General features: G+C 40.4%; 1 non-coding gene across 1 annotated transcript; it reads right to left on the minus strand.

Annotated features, from left to right (window-relative positions):
- Positions 1 to 4,502: 4,502 nt before the first annotated feature.
- On the minus strand, positions 4,503 to 4,575 carry TRNAR-ACG (transfer RNA arginine (anticodon ACG)). The gene has a single exon. It is a non-coding gene; the product is annotated as a tRNA-Arg (tRNA).
- Positions 4,576 to 11,740: the final 7,165 nt, after the last annotated feature.

An 11,740-nucleotide genomic window follows, 5' to 3' on the forward strand; every position in this document is an offset into this window, starting at 1 on the left:
TCAGTAACTCAGGAGAGAATTGACTGATCATTTTTAAACTTGAAGTGAACATAATTGTCGATTAGAAAATTTTGAGTACTGATCTCTTCAGTTTTATATTTTTAATCTAATTTTGTCCACAAATCTTTTGCAGGAGATATTTTACAGTATGAATTATAGATAAAATTAGAGATGAGGTTTAGGATATGACTTTTGTATAGAAAATCGTCCTCCTTTCTTTTCCTCCGTTCTGCCTTCACTTGATCTGAGTCATTTTCTTTTAATTGGGGCAGGGAAGACAGATCATTATCTAGAATGTAGGATAACTTGAGAATAGTTGAAAGAAAAGCATTTTCTACTACCATACCGTCAAAACGATCCAGTCGTACAAAGTTTTGGTTCATAACTTGAATGGAATGAATTGCTTCCATTGTGAAAAGATAATAAAATGTCTTGAGTGTTAGAAATTAAGTGTTTCTTGTACATAACGGAAGATAGAAGAAAAAGATAATAAGACAATCAGATCTATCGGGTTCAAGGCTCGACTTGAATAGTTAATTTCTCAAGACAGATTTGCTGTCATTTTTCTAGAAGTTCTAGCAAGTGCAAATGAAGGAAATTTGCAAATTGTCTTCAAGATATAATAAACTCTCAATCTGAATTTCAACACGAAATTTTGCACATTTAAGTGTTGAACAGATCTCTAGTTTTGACACCGATATGCCTTTAAGACGTTAAGAAAAAACTTAGCAAGAGGTCAGATCGAGAGTAATTGCACAGAGGATGATATAATCTTAAGAATTAAAAGTATTAACTTCTGGATTATAGTATCCAGGATTTATATCAATTGAAAGGTTATGAATTTCTTCCTAAATATATGCTAATGTGTCTCTTCAAAAAATCCATACCTATTCACAACAAACAATAGCCTTTCACGAAAGGACATGACTCTTTGTCCTATGGCGGTTATTTCTGTGCTCATTCAGATAGAAACAGTTATCTAACAATAAAAACTGTATCCACATGAGCTAATAAAACATCAGGGTGTGTCAAAACGCACGTGCGAAGTGCTAAGGGCCTATTTGATTTTCCAGTGCACTGGTAAATACCAGGTGAAAGAGTAATAATTATTTCCCCGTGTATTTACAACATACCTGATTTGACTACTTACTTTTTTAACACAGAAACCAAAAACATTACAAAATATATATGGGTCTCACTGTGATGCATTTCACTTCTCCACACCATTCATCCATTATACCATTTGAATTTATAATATGAGCAAAAAAATGAGGTATATCCAAAACTCAAGAGGACCACACCATATGAAAAAGGGAATCAAATACTTACCATTAAAAACTTTGTGGGGCCACTGTTTCTTTTGGTGTGGGCCACCTGAGTGTTGTATCTGCTTCATTTTTTGTCTCATGCTTCAAAATATTGTAGTAAAATAGATGGACAGAATGGATATATCATATATGTTACTATACCATTCAAAAATTAAAATTATCTCTTTTGAACTAGTTTTAATGGCACAAATACCTATGAATTTTCAAACATGGTTTACACTGCCTTTGAAAAAACAAATAGGCCCTAAGTGCGCCTAATAAAGTGCCCAAGCTGCGCACGCGAACCAAGGAGATTTGAACTCTGGTTGTATAAACAAAAACCCTTTCTCTTACCAACTGGCTATACACACTATTTATAAAAAGTTTAAATAATTAATATATTTATTTACTTTCTAAAAATAACTTTTATTTTTGAAATTTATTTTTATTCTAAAAAACACAACACAATCTTCTCAGCCCTTGGCCCACTATAATATTTATTTGCCATCCAACTTGTTCATAAGGTCAGGTAGCCTTCGATTAAGGTAAAACATGCATATTAGACCTAGTGGGCACTTAATTTATATTGGATGGTTCAACCGTGCATTGGATATGCATTAATTTTGGGCTTATACATTAAAATGATGTGGAAAAATGGATGGATGGTATGAATAAACCCATACATCAACTGGGTGCATCCTTCTGCTTTTAAGGCATGTAGAAAAAATCAACTCGAAACAGAAAACTAAAGGGCCAATGGCACAAAAGATGAGGAGCCGTACGAGGGATGCAGATTGCATGCTAAATAAACTTTGTGGGAACCATAGTGATATGTGTGAATTATCGGTGCTGTTTTTTCAGCTCACCGTAGGGCATGAGCCTAGGTTAACCACACCACAAGGAACAACAGTTGAAAGCTTGTGGCAGGTTACAAAAGTTTTGGATCAAGCTGATGCCATTCGTGTTTTTCATTCTTGTATGTTTGTATGGGACACAATTTGGCCAGTGACGGGTTAGTGTTCCATGGGCCGTGCCATAGTGTGTGTGTTTTATTTACACCACCCATTCATTTTTTCTAGATCATTTTTGTGGTTGATCCAAAAAATAAGATTGATCAAAATCTCAAGTGGACCCAACATTAGAAATAGTGGTGATTGAATGTCCGCCATTAACAACTTCCAGGGGCCATGGTAATGTTTGTTTGACATCCAACATGTTTATTCCATCATTATAGAGCTGGATGGAGGGAAAAAAGAAAGGAAGAAAAAAACAAATCTCTTAATCCAAAACTTTTGTGGCCTTTGTAGAGTATTCAACTACGGGCTTTTAATCAACACTTTTTCTTGTGATGTGGTACACTTTGATTTAGATCCACCTCATTTTGGGCTCATACCATAAAATGATATCGGTAAAATGAATGGATAGTATTGATGAAATGTGACCATCATGGTGGGGCTTATAGAACACGGACTGTAAGGTGAATAGCCAAATCTAGTTACGTCAGTGTGAACTCATAAACAGGTCAGATGGCAAATAAACATTGTTGTAGACGTTCAAAAGGTTTCAGCTGTGGACACCATTATCCCCATGATTTAGTATGGTATCGGCCACTTGAGCTTTGCATATACTTCAATTTTTAGCTCATGCCTTGAAATAGGGTGATAGAATCAGATGGACAACACGGATAATGAAGCATACATCACAGTGGGCCTCACACAATTTACTCAGTACATTATAAGTGTTGTAACTGAGTTTTTATTTTTTATTTTTTATTTTTTTAATACACATACTCACACTCTGCACACACCCACCCACACCATAATGAAAGACTATGTAAGTTTACTAGATACACAATCTATGTCCCCACACAACCAATAAGACCTTCCTACATTTTCTATGCTGATTGTGTTGTGTGTATATGACATTTAACCCATCCATCTTACAAGTCCCACTAAGATAAAGGGACATGTGACAAATTGGCCATTTCAAAACCCAACTGAGCCACACCATATGAATTTAACTTTCTTAATTATGGTTTTGCCTTGTTTCCTACGTTGTGGCCCACCTAAGTTCTGGATCAACCTAGTTTTTAGTTTCTAAGATGCACAGTACATGTGGGCCCCATTGAAGCCCTGTAGCATCACGTGTTATATTGGCATGGATACCTGATGACTGCACCTCTTTAGAATTGGTCCAGTTTAGATTTATCATGACCCAAAACTCAAGATTATTTAATTATCAAACTACGAGATTGGCGACATTTATCAGAAGATTAATAATGAAAACATCCAATGGCTCTATTTCAACGTGTGATCCCGAAACAAGGGTTAAGGTTGTTCAACTTATTAGATTTTGGAATCAGCAGCAGTGGTTCCAAAATTTAGTTGGTTTATTTTGAGTTGCTATACGCCACGTGTAATTTCTGAGTGCCTGCATATTAAGAGTCATTCATGGGCAGAGTATCAAATAACTGTATCCATTGAAATTCTCATGAATCTGCAATCTTAACCATATTGGACCACCGGACATCATATTCTTTGAGTTTATTTCCCCTGCCTGCTGCCCCATTGGGGTCCACATGTGTCCAATGATTGGGACCGTCAATGTTCTCTGTGACACCATAGATGGACGCGGATTGCGTCCTACCCCCACCCGGACGGTAATCTGTCTAGGCAGGGCTTTGTGGGGCCCACCGTGATGTAAGTGTTTTATCCAAGCCGTTTATCACTTTTCTCAGATCATTTTAAGGTATGAACTAAATATTGAGCAAGGTACAGGGCTTAAGTGAACCACAAAGTGGGGATTTAATTTCCACCATTAAAAACTTCTTAGGAGCTGGAGAAGTTCCGGATCAAGCTAATATTTGTTTTTTCACTTCATCCATGTCTAATGACCTTATTAATAGGTTGTATGATAAAAAACACATCATGGAGGCCCTTAGAAAGGTTTCAATGATGGGTGCCATTATCACTGCAGCTTCCTCCGGTGTGGTCCACTGGAGCTGTGGACCTTTTCAATTTTATATGCAAATGTTAAAATGATTTGAGAAAAGCGATGAACGGTGTAGATAAAACACTTACATCACGGTGGGCCCCATAGATCCGCATCCCCCCATTGATTTTGTGAGCCGTAGAAAAAAATTTCTCTTCAGCCATTTAAAGTCATTTGCAAAAAAGTATAATTAAAAGCACTAAACGACTCCACTGGGGATCGAACCCAGAATCTCTGGTTTCGTAGACCAGCGCCTTATCCATTGGGCCATGGAGTCTTTCGTGTGTGTGCTTGGCATTAACGAAATATGCACATTTGTAATACCGAAATGGCGAAAAATCTCGTCGACGAGGTAATCATTTGGTGGTGGAGTCTGATAGTTCCGTGGAAAAATTGTGCACGTGGCAAAATTTCTATCAAATTTCACTGTTTCAATTGCTGGGCCAGTGTTGATGGAGGTAGATTGGTAATGCATTTAAGTCAGGAGGCAAAGTAATGTGGCAGGATTTAATTGGCCTACAGGCTGCTAGAGGAGAGCTGATCGGGTACAGCCCCGCCCTCACCCAAGAAGGCAAGGCTCTTATTGCGGAGACTACCTTGATGTACGTATTCGATGTTCACATTGTCTTTACGGGATTATTTTAAGGTATGAGCTCAAAATTGAAGCAGATCTAGACCTCAAGTGGACCACCTCATAGGAAACAGTAGTGATTGACCATTAAAACTTGCTGCCAAAGATGTTTTGGATCCCGTTGATGTTTTTTCTAAATGTCCAAACTTGCATGACCTTATCAACAGGCTGGATGGCAAATAAACACTACAGAAACATTATGAAAGGCCCTACGGAAATTTAATAGTGGAGTGTCCAATCATCACTGTTTCCTACAAAGTAGTTCACTGGAGATCATGACCTGCTTCATTTTTGGTCATGCCCCAAATTAATATGACAAAACGGATGAAGAACATGGATATAGAAAAAATACATCGAGATGGCCTCATTATAAGGCCGCACCATCTTGGGTGAGGCAAGGTCACTTCATCCACTCCCTTGACAGAGATGGGTCCAATCAAGTAGTACTAGATCCAATAACTTTCAAACATGTTTGGGTGAGCCATGTCTAAATATAGTTTTGGTGTCCAATCAAGACACGCCATGTTGTCACCCATCCGTGCCGGGTACGGTTACAGGTGGGGGCAATACCCCCATTGAGTCCAATGTGGATGGGTCATTGTACCATAAATAGGTTTGAGGGAACCATCTGAACTTTTTGATTCGTTGGATATTTGTTTGTTTAATGTGGACTATTAATTATTTAATACTCCAAACGTCCATTAAATGTCCACCAATCAGCTCCAGCCAGAGAATCAGATGGGGATACTTTCGATTTCGGATCCATCTAAATATTGTGAGCAGATTCTATTCTGTGCCTAAGTGTCATTATAAATAAGATCCGTGCTCTTGCTCAGGTGGTAGGCTCTCGGGAGTTTCAACACCCAGTCAAGGGTTCGAGTATCCATAGGTGGTGAAAGCCCACTACGGTGTGAGTGTGTGGGGGTGTGTGTGTGCGCGTGTGTAAACAAAAATAATAATAATATATATATATTTTTAAAAAAGGAGTCATTATGAATATGTGGCACACGTTGATTAGATTGAAACGTCCAATTCATGCTTACAATAGTTACTGGTCCATGCTTCAAAATTTGTTGATATAACTAACCTTTTAATTGGTGGCATACAACTTTAATTGAGTGTTTTTTTTTTTTTTTATAAGTACAAGGGAAAATCCCTCCCCTTTATGCTCCTTTGCATCATTGCCGGTGTTGATGCAGAAATCTGGTTGATCCTGCCTCACTTTTTACCAGTCGCTGAGTACGAGGGACCCTCCAGTGCCTAAGTCATGGTAGGTCTGCAATAGGAGTAGAAGAATCGAAAATTTTATCATGTGTACCTTGTTAAATGACCGCGAGTATCTAGACGGTTTGCGTATTTGAGTTGATTTGAGAGGCTCATACTAGAGTCGAATTCTAACTTCAAAAATATATCCAACTTTACCTCGATCGGCATGATCTTCGGCGGAGATCTCGAGGTCTATGTTCGAGGCCGACCTCCAAATCAAGGTCATCCTTGAGACCGAGGTCAGTACTGGAGGTCCAAAGTGACAACTGAGGCCAATATAAAAAATAGCCGACACCAAAGTTCGGGGTGATTTTTAGGCCCTCAAGCAATCCATAGTCATCGAGTCTGATTACTCGGCTCATCTGCCTCATACATTTGTTTAGCTTCATTTTATTCATAACAGTTGGTTCCCAATAGTTGTGTTTTTTAAAATTTTTATTTTTTCCTGTTTTGTAATTGTTCTTGCGATTTCTTGATCCGACCTATGCAGTGTACGTGGATGATGGGTTTAAGACAACCATATTTTATTTTATTCTTCCTATTTTGTAATTGCTTTTGTTATTGGAATTCTTCAATTCGGTCTTGAATGCCCATGCAAACCTTTATAGGAGTCTTTGAGAAAAACTAAGGGGTCGTTTAGATGAGAGTAAATGGAAGTAAATGGAAATAATTGGGAGTAAATGAAAATAAATATGCATGTAAATGAAATCCTCGCTGAGATAAGATTTGAAATTAAATAGAGTGAAATGCCTTCTTTGTCACGCTCCAAACTCGGAAATCGGGCTCACAAAATTCCTAATTTCCGAATCCGGTACCGACAGCCTCTGTAGTACCCCATTCTTAGCTCTCAATGTCCATATGCCAGATTTCGATCCTGGGATCCTATAAGGAGGATTTTCCAACATACATTTGTCTCATAAGAAGCATAACCACAAGTTTACCCAAATCACAAAGGCAACATCATCATCACATATTCACTAATATAAATATTTGAATACAGTGCTGAAAGGGAAATACATATATATCAAAAAATCAAAATTCCTGAAAACCACTGCACGCTTCAAGCTCAACGCTGCTGCTAACTAATGCCACCTGCACGTATTTATCGTGCATAAGCTTATAGAAAGCTTAGAGGGTGGTGAAAGTGTGTGCATAAGATAAGTGCCAAGTAAGTAATATCAGAGTAATCAGAGTAAGCGGAAATACTGACAAGATCATGAATCATACGATATCAAAGTAAGTGGAAATATACTGGTAAGTCCATGAGTCATATAATATCAGAGTACGCAATGCAGATCATAATGAGCTAAATATCATATACTGCCGATGCAATGCAATATGCAGATCTTGACGAGCCACGAATACCATCAACCTCATCTAGGTCATATATCAAACCTACGCGTATCGCGCGGTCATGTGGGGATAACTCCGTCTCATAAGGAGTCCCATAAACATCTCAGCCTAATGGCATTTGCTTTAATCAATCATCCATCACAATATGCATACAAATGATAGGGGTCCACAGAAGGACGGCGGATCTAGTCTAAATATTAAGATAAATTCACTGATTTAAAATGCGCCAAGGAAAGAATCCAACTTATAGCCACCACAACATCGGACGATGCAACCGATGTATGATAAAGTTCTACCTTCACTGTGTGCACAGTAATCTGCCAATCACTGGTAGCTCTCCCAGGCTCCTCAGGCCCCGCCCACATCAGTGTCCACCCACGTGCGCCTGCCCACATGTGATCATAGTGATGGAGCATCACAATGTCCCCCACCGGGGGCGGATCCGAGTCTAAGTGCAATAAGTGGGCTTCCTTACCCTCTCTATCGCGCAATAAACTGGACTTTCCTATGGGCCCAATATATACACAAGGTGGCTCCAAGGTGTAGGTATCATGATGCTATGTTGTCACACACTCATATTCGGTATCGATAACCGGCACTGATAATCGGTCTCGACAATTGGCCTTGACAATCGGCCTCGGTATTCGGTATTGATAACTGACACTAATAATCGGCCTCGACAATCGGAATCGGCCGAACAAGGCCTAAGGGAAGGTCACAATGTGAACATTAAACCATCATTACCCAACAATGTGGCCATTTAACCAACATTGCTCCCAAGGAGTGGCCCATACAAGGGATTCATACACAACTTAACGGGCCATACATACATCGCACTGGGCCTTAACCATGGGCCTTGAATACATCAAAATGGGCTTTGCCAAATGGGCCGAAAATATATCACAATGGGTCTCTATCCCTGAGTTCCAAATACATCACAATGGGCCTCAACTCACGGGCACTAATACATCACAATGGGCCTCAACCCATGGGCCCCAAATACATTACATCGGGCCTCATCAAATGGGCCTCAAATACATCGAATGGGTCGTATCAACGGGCCGAATCAAATGGGCTGATTCAAATGGGCCGAATCAAATGGGCTTCATGTATATCAATCGGGCCCACCCTTATGTATTTTTGAGATCCGACCTATTCATAAGTAAACATAGCAATAGATGAAGTGAAAACAAATATTAGCTTCATTGAAAACTACGGTAGCCCTTAGAAGTTTAAACGGTGGATATCACTATCCACTATTCCAATGGTGAGGTCCACTTGAACTTTAGATCTGACTCATTCTTTGCCCCATAACATGAAATGATGTCTCAAAATGCTTAGACAGCATGGATACAACGCAATGCATCATGGTGGGTCCCATGGAATGTGGTGACGTCAACGCACACCTATATGGCCGGTGTGGGGATCCCAACCCGTCTGTCGAGCAGGTAGGTCCCACATGGGGCCCACCACGTACATATATATATATATATATATATATATATATATATATATATATATTAAAAAACTAATATCCAAAAGTTAGATGAATGGACGGTTTGGATGATTCACATACCTCAGGGTGGGGCCCACGCACGTGGCCCACCCAAGACGGCTCGCCAAAGGGATGGACGGTTTATATGAGGGGTCTACCTAACGAGCTGACGTCTGATACGTCAGCCCACCTTATCTCAAAACAGGTGGGTCCCCATGTGAGGCCCACCATACTATATTTTATAATATATATATATATATATATTAATATATTATATATATTATATAATATATGTATATATATCCAAGCCAGTCCAGCGTGTCCAGTGTCCAGACGTTGGACGTTTGGATGGACGGTGTTGATAAAACGTTGATGGACGGCGTGGAAATAAAATAAATACATTAAGGTGGGTCCCATGTGGGGCCCACCCTAATGTTTATCTACTGTCCAATCTATTGATAAGGTCACACAGACCTGGATGAAAAGGAAAAACAAATTTCATATGGATCCAAAACTTTTACGGCACCCAAAAGGGTTTCAATGGCAGACGTTCAAACCACCACTGTTTCCTTGCCATGTGGGCCACCTGAGCTCCTAGTACGGCTGATTTTTAGGGGGACCCACTGTCCTAAGGGCCCCATCAAAATGCATAGAGTGGATGTCAATACATCACGGTGGGGCCCACGGTTGGGACCCGCCATCCCTGCCTGCATCCCTCCTCATCGCAGCAGCGCAGGACGCTGCTGATGACAGCAGCAGCGCCTGCAGCTGCACATAACGTATATATATTTTTTGAAAAAATTGTATTTTTGGAGTTTTTCGTAGGTGGGGTCCACATCAGGGGGATCTGACCCATCCTTTGGATTCCAGGGCTCAAGACAGACCTAGCAAGCCCAATATTTAATGTACTATGATGTGTAGAAACATCAGGCGGATTTCAATGGTAAAAGAATACTGTTTTCTGTGCTATGGCCCACCAGATAGTCAGAATGGCTTCATTTTTCGACTCAACGCCTAACATGATCTGGAGAATGGGATGAATGGCGTGGATTGAATTCATACATCAAGGTAGGGCCTGCATGGGTGGCCCACCCAAATGGCTTGTTGTTAGTACACCCCAGTGTCTGTTCACGCTCCAGTGAACACGTCCAACGTCCCTGGACGCTGGACGGGCATCGTGAATACATTAATCAAGGTGGGTCCTACATAGACGTGGCCCACTTGATTTAAGATCAATCTAATATTTATGTTTTCCCAACGTCCATAAGGTAGGGCCCACATGGTTTGGACGGCCATGGGGTCCATTTGATGGACAGTATATATATCACATATACTCATCATGCGGGCTACAAAATAAAGGAAGGAGGGAGAGAGAGAGACACGTGATGATTGAGGGACCCTGACACTATGGGCCCTCCGTTCCATGTATTCAATCATACATCAAGTGGGTCCCAATACATATGGACCCACCGATCAAAATCAACGGTGAAGATCCTTTTTCCACCGAAATGAAAGGTCTAGATGACTCTATCCATGCAAGAAAAATAAACATCATGATGAGATCTATGGAGAATGGCCCATCATGGAATAATCATGAGAATCAAGGTGGGCCATCGGCCACATCTAGGGTCCAAAGTGAGATCCATACCATCAATCGGTAGGCCTCACTTGGCCCATTATAAAAACATGAAAATCTAGGCCTATGAAGCACTCACCATTCGATTTTCTTGGTCCGATGGAACGCCGATCTCCTTGTGCTTCACTTTGATGGAAGATGATGAGAGATGAAGGGTTAGGATGAAGGACCTTGGGGTGGAAAGTAGGCCACACAACACTAACTTTTCTCTCTTAGAAAGGCTTGGACGTCTACCACTTACTTGGAATTTTTGTGAAGAGAAAGAGAGAGAGAGAGAGAGAGGGGGGGGGGGTTGTAAGGAGAGAGAGTGATGGGTGATGGATGTGAGGTGATGGTGTACTTGACTTGAGAGTTGACTTGGTAGTTGCTTGACTTATGAAGAAAGAAAGCATGGGTGTGTGTATTTGACATGAGGTGATTGATTGATTGATGAGATTTGCAATGCGTAGTGTTTTTCCTCGAACTGAACGCAGACCCACATCTCCTGGCCTGAGTATCAGATCGATGCGCGAGTCGCAGCGTTGGAACCGCGGCGACGGTGTTGTCGCTAGGGTATAAGTCTCGAGTCGAGCCGACTCTGATATATGAGACAACTCAAGATCACGCGCAACTGTTGTCTACGCGTCGCAGGTCACCGAAATTCGACCGGGAGGACCGCGGAAACCTACGGAACAGTATAGGCTAGGATACGGGTCTTACATTCTTGGTGCTTCCTTGGAGAGTTGCACCAATATAAACAAGGGTGTCACTACACATATCCGTCATACACGTGCTTCATTGATGATACTTTGAAACAAATTAACTATCAACTGCATCGCTAAATGCATACTAATAGAATGATCTAAATTGTCCAAAGGTTGGTCATCTAAATTGTAGTTAGAAAACGTTGACAAGCTGCTCATTTGTGATCCTTATGTTTGTGGTTCACCCGAGGCTCGAAATTTCCTCATTTAAAAAAATAAATTTAAAGTATGTATTTCAATTAGCTTGTTACAATGATTCAACAAATATCACTTATGTACACTAATGGGATATTAAAGTATGTATTTCAATGAGTTTGT

This window comes from Magnolia sinica, chromosome 2, assembly GCF_029962835.1.
Source record: "Magnolia sinica isolate HGM2019 chromosome 2, MsV1, whole genome shotgun sequence".
Lineage (NCBI taxonomy): Eukaryota > Viridiplantae > Streptophyta > Magnoliopsida > Magnoliales > Magnoliaceae > Magnolia > Magnolia sinica.